General features: G+C 39.8%; 1 long non-coding RNA gene across 1 annotated transcript in view; it reads right to left on the bottom strand.

Moving 5' to 3' along the window:
• Positions 1–7,225, bottom strand: part of LOC117001897 — a 31,315-nt gene that overhangs the window by 6,788 nt on the left and 17,302 nt on the right. The gene's annotated exons all lie outside the window — the stretch shown is intronic.

Genomic DNA, 7,225 nt, shown 5'->3' with positions numbered 1-7,225 from the left:
ATCTGTTTTTATAGCTGCAGTTTTCTAAGTACTTTGAAAAGAACTGCGGCAAAACCAGAGGCTGCTGTTTCTAGTGAATCTTTACTGAAGTTATACACTGCAAAACCCAGCAAAGTGGAGAAACAAGTTCTGAAAATACCTGTCTGATGCCCTGCATTGAATGGGAAATCCTAAAAACAGCTAAACTACTTGGACTTAATCCAGGGATTTTTAGGTAGAGTGCCAGGTCCTCTTTGAAAAGGGTTCAAGAGCAACTTCTGATTAATCAGCAAGCGTAGATTTAAGAAAAGCAGCTAAACTAAAAACACCTTTAGAGTTTGAGATACAGCCCATAAGGATTCCATTCAGCCTGCAAGTGAGCATTCATTTCCAAGCTGAAATGAGAGGTCGAACTGGGAGGGAGACAACAGTGCAATGAGAGGAGGAAGGTTGGATCAAAGGTTTTGTTCAGAGCAGCATTTACTGCCAGTCCCCCCCGATTTGAGGGGAGGGCAAGACAAGGTTTGAAGTAAAATTAGGTATGCATAGCATGATTGAGTTAGCTTTGAATGACTTGGAAAACTTTTGGAAAACTCTTGAACAGATTGCTGGCTAGAGAGATTTCCACATAACCTCAGCAAGCATGTTTCTGAAGGTAGACTGGCTTTTAATTTCCCCTTGCCTTCACCCCTCACCCCCTGGCTCCCCTTGCCTTTTGGCAGTCCTTGGATTATGCGAGGTTGCTAACTTGGAAATGTACTGTTGAAACATCACCCTGTTAAACTGTAGCCCTGTCAGCTCTGTTCCCTGTGAGCACCCTCCAGCTTTCATGTGTGGCCTGTAAAGAGGCAAAGGAAAGGTAACACTGTGAAGTGACAGTCCCTCTCTGGTGAGCACTTCATCTAATTCTGCACTGGTTTAAAACCTCATGGAAGCATTTGTAGCCTTTTATATTGTCTCTGTAGCTCCTACCCTAAACTGGTAAAACTGACTGTGAATTACTATCTATTATTGCCTGCAGATGCTTGTGCTTAATAAGCAAAGAAGTTGCTTTGACTGCTGAGTGCAGCACTGAAAGTTTTTCAAACTTGTGCTTGCCAAAGTCACTAGCAAAACTCTCCTTAATCTGGACTGTGAAGAGTACCATATATCAGCTTCATTCTACAATTTTTTATATCTTTTTTCTTTTCAATAAGTTAAGGCCAATCTAAACATGTCTTAAGTGTGAGCTGATTCTTTGCTTCAGTCTTTTAAATCTTTGGTCATTAGTCTTCTTGTTCTGTAGTTCCTTCTCATTCAGTGTAGGGATTTCCAAAATGTGTTATTTTTATAATATTGCTGCTGTTAACTCCTGCATCTGCCACTCTTTAGAAGCTTGCAAATTTAGAAGCTTCCCTGTCATACGATATGAGAAAGAGAACTCTGTACTTTTGAAGCTTCCTTGCCCTTTTTCAGTCTTTGAGTCAGACTGTAAGTTCTTAAGATATGTGACACATTTCCTACTCACTCGCTGTCTGTACATCTCCTGCCACAGACCAGTATTTCTCAAGACCAGAAGCCCAGTCTGCCCTTCTCACTGAAGCCTAAAGCCAATGAGGTGACTGTCAAGGATGAACTGAATTACCCTGGATTTTTCTTAACCTCCTCTTTGTATCCCTTCAAATTCAGAAATAGCTGGTCCTAACATTTGTTCAGTCACAATAAACTGCAATGGTTTCCTGACTTTTTAACCAAGAGAATCCCATGTTGCAAATAATATACTACTGTTAAGGTACATACTGAGCAACTTGCACTGCAGTAAAACTGAGCAGATGAAAAGATTTCAATCTGAGCTCTCATTTTAATTCCAAAATTATTATTATTTCTAACTATAGTCATTATACAAGCTGTTTTTTAGGAAAATATCTTATTTGAATCTGCTGATTTATAAGAAGGACAATATGTATATACACTTTGTGCATAGGTGATTTATGCACACATATGTATCAATACATAGTAAAATTGCATCTGCATAGGGCTGCATATTCATGTTAAACCTAATTCTGTTCTCATTTATGGTAATGTAAGTTGGGAGCAATTTCAATGAATTCAGTATAACAGGGCTTATAATACTGGAATCATGTCTCAACAAGGATCATTAGTTACATGTGTGAGTAAACAGCCCCATGTCAGCTGCTTACAGTGCTTTGTAACTGCTAACTTACTAAAACAGGTCAAAATATTGCACTATGAAAGAAAAAACAAGTTTTTACTCATTTCTACGCCCCCATCTCCACTATAAATGATTAGCTTGGAAGCAATATTTCTACATGTCCAATGTAACAACTGTACTAGTGTTATCTTTGCTGGTAAAAGCATGAAACAGATCCTGCATAGATATAAAACACTAACTCTGAGCTTGGCCAGTTTAAGCAAGTTCAAAATCTGGACAGATATGCCTTATGACATTCTGACAGTCTCCAGCCAAAAATTCTCAAAGAGAACAAAATGTGTGAGTGTATGGAGTATGGAGATGTGGAAGAACCAGGAGCAGCCAGAGTGACTTCAGAGGAGACGCTAGGAAAACAACATAACTTACTGGAGGGGAGACATGTTATTGCTGCTCTGGGAAGCCAACATCTGCACCTCTGTGTGGGATGATATAAACCTTACGTTGGATTCCTGAGTACAGAGAGGCCATGTGCGAGCGAGAGGTGCACGCAGGCTTCTCGGGCTGCAAGCAGCTCCAAGGGAGTGTGCCCCAAGCCAGCAACTTGCCTAATGCTACGCTGTGCAAAGTAAAGCAAGGCTTGCTAATGATATCTACCAAAATGGGGTCTTCTCTCTCTTCGGAAAGTCAGTGTGCAGAGCTTGCACCTTTTGCTAATGACCTGCAGATTGGGAGCCCCTTTGTGTTCCTCAGACTATCCAGGAAAAACTCCTTTGAGTGAAACCATCTACTTAGCTTTCCCAGCACTCTGCTTCCCCTGCTTTAGCACAAAATGCCTTCACTCTCTGACTACAAAGGACAGTGCAGCTAGAGCTTCTGCTCTGGCCATCCTTATCATTCAGCTGTTTTATCTCCTTCCTTTCCAGGGGAGGTGAGGGGTTGGTGCACCTCTGTTTTTCTCGCTTCTCTGGAGTTTAACGAAAATCTCCAGTCTCTGTGTTTCTTCTTCTCTGTTTTACATTGCACAAACTAGAATGAAGAAGAGCAGTAGCTGAGCATGAAACTGGGGGACTGTAATTTTGAGAGCAGCCACAGGGTGGTTCCAAAGTGGGAAGGAGTGCATGGAGCAGAGTTACTATTGTGGGTGGCATTTTTGCACTTTTTTGGTTACCACCATCCACAGAGAGAGAATCTTTGATGAAGAGCTCCTTAATGAATATTATTTGTGGCAGAAAGGGAGAAGACCTTTCTTTTTTGAAGAAAACAGCAGGAACTGAATAGAAGCTATGCAGGCATGAGAAGCTACTGCCAGTGAGTAGATGATGCCAGTGCGTGGGAGATGAAGCAGAAATGGAGGAATATCTGCATGTTAAGATGAATGGGAAAATTTCTGTTTTCTCTGGTCCTACACTTTTCCCTGTTGCATTTGGGAATGCTGCTCTACCTTTTTTTTCCTGTATTCTGCTATGATTGTATGAAGAAACCCCTTTAAGGGTACAGTTGGAAACCAGTCTCAGTTTCTCACCTGTATCTTTGTAACCTGTATCTAACCTGTATCTCTGTATCTTTATCATTTTATGATAAAGGGATGGGGGTTTCCCCTTATGCAAACCATGCAGTTCAGCTGGAAACAAAACTCAAAAAAATGGAGCTACCAACACTGCACTTCACACATTCTGCTCTCTTGCTAGTGCCCTTGAGCAGATGTAAGATGAGTCTGGTGCGTGTTCTTCATGCAGAGGAGGGGAAGGCTATCTACAGGTAACTGAGCTGGTTGGCATCAAAACTCCAGCCATAACTCTTCACTTTCTGCTTTAAATTATGCAACAATCTGCAGATGCATTTTACTGCACACTCAGAGCAGTCGTTTTTTTACCTCATAAGAAAATTGTGAGGGTAACACAAAGGCTTGGTTGTACACTGTGATATTGCAGAACATTTAAAAATCTGGTTCCATAAAACCCTTTTTGTATCTCTATGGAGGATTATTGCAAATACAGTTTTTGCATGGCGTTATATTCTGCCAGTCTTTATTTAAAAAAGAATGTTCAATATTCACAAACCATCACTTCCTCATTACTAGTCTTTTGTTTACAGCAGTGTAAATTACTGGGTTTAGAGTTAAGGAGCAATAACCACTGTTTTGTCAACTATCCTCTTCTTTGTATTGCCCTATTGTGACTGAAAGAAATCAATTCATTGCTAACTGGCATTCATTTTGTTTTATGTGTCAGGCTATTGTAGGGAGTGGGTGATATTTAAAAATTTTTTAGCCATTTTCTAGGTCTGCTCTGTGAGATATTCAACACAGGTACGTCCTGCTGCACTCTTCTGGCTGGAAATAGAACTGGCCAAAGCAACCTTTTCATTGCTAACAGAAGGTGATGCTGGTTCTGCCATATGGTAGATGCCTGAGCAAAATCTAAAGAGGCATGCTTTAGACAACTAAAATATAAATTTTCTTTCCTTTTGGTTCAAGTGGTTCATAGCAATAATACCCCAGGAAATGCCTTATTGACATGGATTCCTTACAGCACTTCTACTGTGAGGCCTGTTGATCATTGTACCCATACCAAGGTTGTGTGCAGCACAAACCAACTGTTACTGCCTCAAACATCAGGATAATAAATACACATGATCATGTTAAATAATGGAAATATATCCAGCATTGCACATCTGGTTTCAGGGATGCATTAACCCAGACAAAAACAATAGTCAAATAGGGAAAGTAGAATAATTTCCAGGTCAGTAATAATAACTGTTCACACAGCACTCAGGGGAAATCAAACACATGTATTTGCATTCAAATACGTACTACAAACATAAGAAGTCTGCATATCTTTCTAGAAAAGCATGCCAAATTTTCTTTGAAAAGTTGTGGTTTTAATCACATTAATTACATGTTTGATTTGGGCAGGAGACCACCATCATGACATTACATCAACAAATTTTGTACTAATGTAAATACCACAAAGAATCCTGCAAACTAAAGTGAGCATACTGTATCCCAGAAATCTCTGCAGAACATGGTTTAGGCAAGCAGATGAGCAATGTCACCCTGCTTGGCACCCTGCTTCTGAAATTCGGAGTACCTTATGAAGTAGAGATGATTTTCTAGAAGGGGAGATTTGATTTCCAATCTCTCATTTTGTATTTACAGTTTCTTTCTTCATATTAAATCACAGCTCTTTCTTGGATGTATTTCTTGTGCTTTAACATGGGTGTAAGTAGAAAAATCCCGAAATTGCACAAATTCTGTGAACAGCCAAGAGTGCACCTTTTTCCTAACTTAACATCAAAAGAGAGTCTCAGGGCATTTTAATGAAGATAAAAGTGTTTAATTCTGCATACAGCAAGTGCTTTCAAGTGAAACATACATTGCAAAGAGAATGCTCCTTCCCTGGAGTTTTGGCCTTGCAGCCTCTCTGAAGGCCCAGAACTGAGTCATAAGGACAGTTTGAATGCTGTTTTGTTGCTGTTCTTGTTAGAATAACTATTTGCTGCCATGTTAGAAGAAGAAGGTTACCACACGGAAGAAGCAGCTAGGGGTAAGTGGATATTCAAGACAGTTGTAAGCTGTGTTTGACCTGGAGGATAGTCCAAGTTTTTGGATCCAGGTGGGTGACCCTGTGTCTGTCCTGGTGCAGGTTTCAACTCACTGCCCTGTTGTGTCTCAAGGACTAGTGCCTTAATGCATACAAGGGCATGCACCCAGGGTTATTTTCATTGCAAACTTCAGGGCTTAAAATGCACCCACAGTATAGTGGGGTTGGGTGTACTTGGAGGTTTTTTCTGTGTGATACAAGGACTTTTTCATCCCCCTCTTCCAGCTTTAGGTTCCTGGCACAAAGTGTTGTACTACTCTTCTTAGCTATGTGGCTTCTTTGCACCAATATAAAACTTCAGAACTATAATTTAATTAAATTATGAAAAAGGAGTTTTACTTTTAGTCCTGAGAAATCTTACAGAATCTAAAGCTAAGTGGGAGTTGAAATGTGAGAAAAGGGACCCAAGCTTAGAGAAATTAGTGCCACCAACACATTACAGTAAATGTGGTTTGGGAAAGTTCAGATATTCATCACTGTATTCCACCAACCAGCCAGCCCAAAACATAACGCATTACAATTCCAAGTCTTCTTAGTATTCCATTTTTATCTGCTGTTTACACTGTGAAAACCAAGCCCAGTGTTGCATCCTTACTCAAGGACCATGTTGCAACATCTTTCTCATGTGGACTGTGACATAAAGAAAGACTGTGCACATAATTAAATCATGGTCTTCCTATTTTCTCAGGCCTTTTGCCCTGAAAAGGTGACTCTCGCTTTCAGAGTGCTTTGGTAGCAGCAAACAGCAAAAGTACATCATTTTTTAGTTTTTAAAAATGAATACGTGCAACATCATGCATGAATTGGCAGGGACTGTTAGAATTACAGTGCCTCATCAGTCAAAAGCCTTGAATTCACACCAACAGGTAACTGAATTAATGGAACTCAGTTTTGTAAAACAGCATTATGCCCAATATCTGACAGGTGGAATAAATATGAGTTCTCTTCTTCTGAAAGTATTGAAATATTTGCTGAGATCTTAATGTCTATGGCTTCAAAAACTGAGAGTAAAGAATTTTAATCTCATTGCTCATTGCATTTCTCCAAATTGTTTGACAATGTTTTTGCTATTGTTGAGCTTTTTTTCTTTTTTTTTTTTTTTTTGCTAAAAGCTGGACCACATGCCAAGTTTAGAAGTGAAGATCTTGGATAATTTGTACATTTCTGTCTTCTGTTATTCTCAGATTCTGCTCTCACATAAGTGTGGATTTCTGCTGGGGGGGGAAGTCTTTTCCAGGCCAATAGCAATCTCTATCAATAGAAGGCCACTTCTAAATGTTTTGCTATGAGGTGTAAAGCAAAAAAATAGATGTTGGAGAAAGGTATGTGGTAAGATGGATCTGAACCTCTCTGCTATGAAAGAATTTTCCTAAAAAGACCAGGAAAAAGTACTCACAAACCCTTTTTGCTGGTTGGGTTATGCCTCATGCTCTGCTGGGTTCCTGGTCCATTCTTGCCCTATTTTATTTTCTTGAAGGTTAAGTGTAGGCTA

Source organism: Catharus ustulatus, chromosome 12 (genome assembly GCF_009819885.2).
Source record: "Catharus ustulatus isolate bCatUst1 chromosome 12, bCatUst1.pri.v2, whole genome shotgun sequence".
Taxonomy (NCBI): domain Eukaryota; kingdom Metazoa; phylum Chordata; class Aves; order Passeriformes; family Turdidae; genus Catharus; species Catharus ustulatus.
The sequence above is the reverse complement of the archived record's forward strand: the minus strand, read 5'-3'. Positions and strand labels throughout refer to the sequence as shown.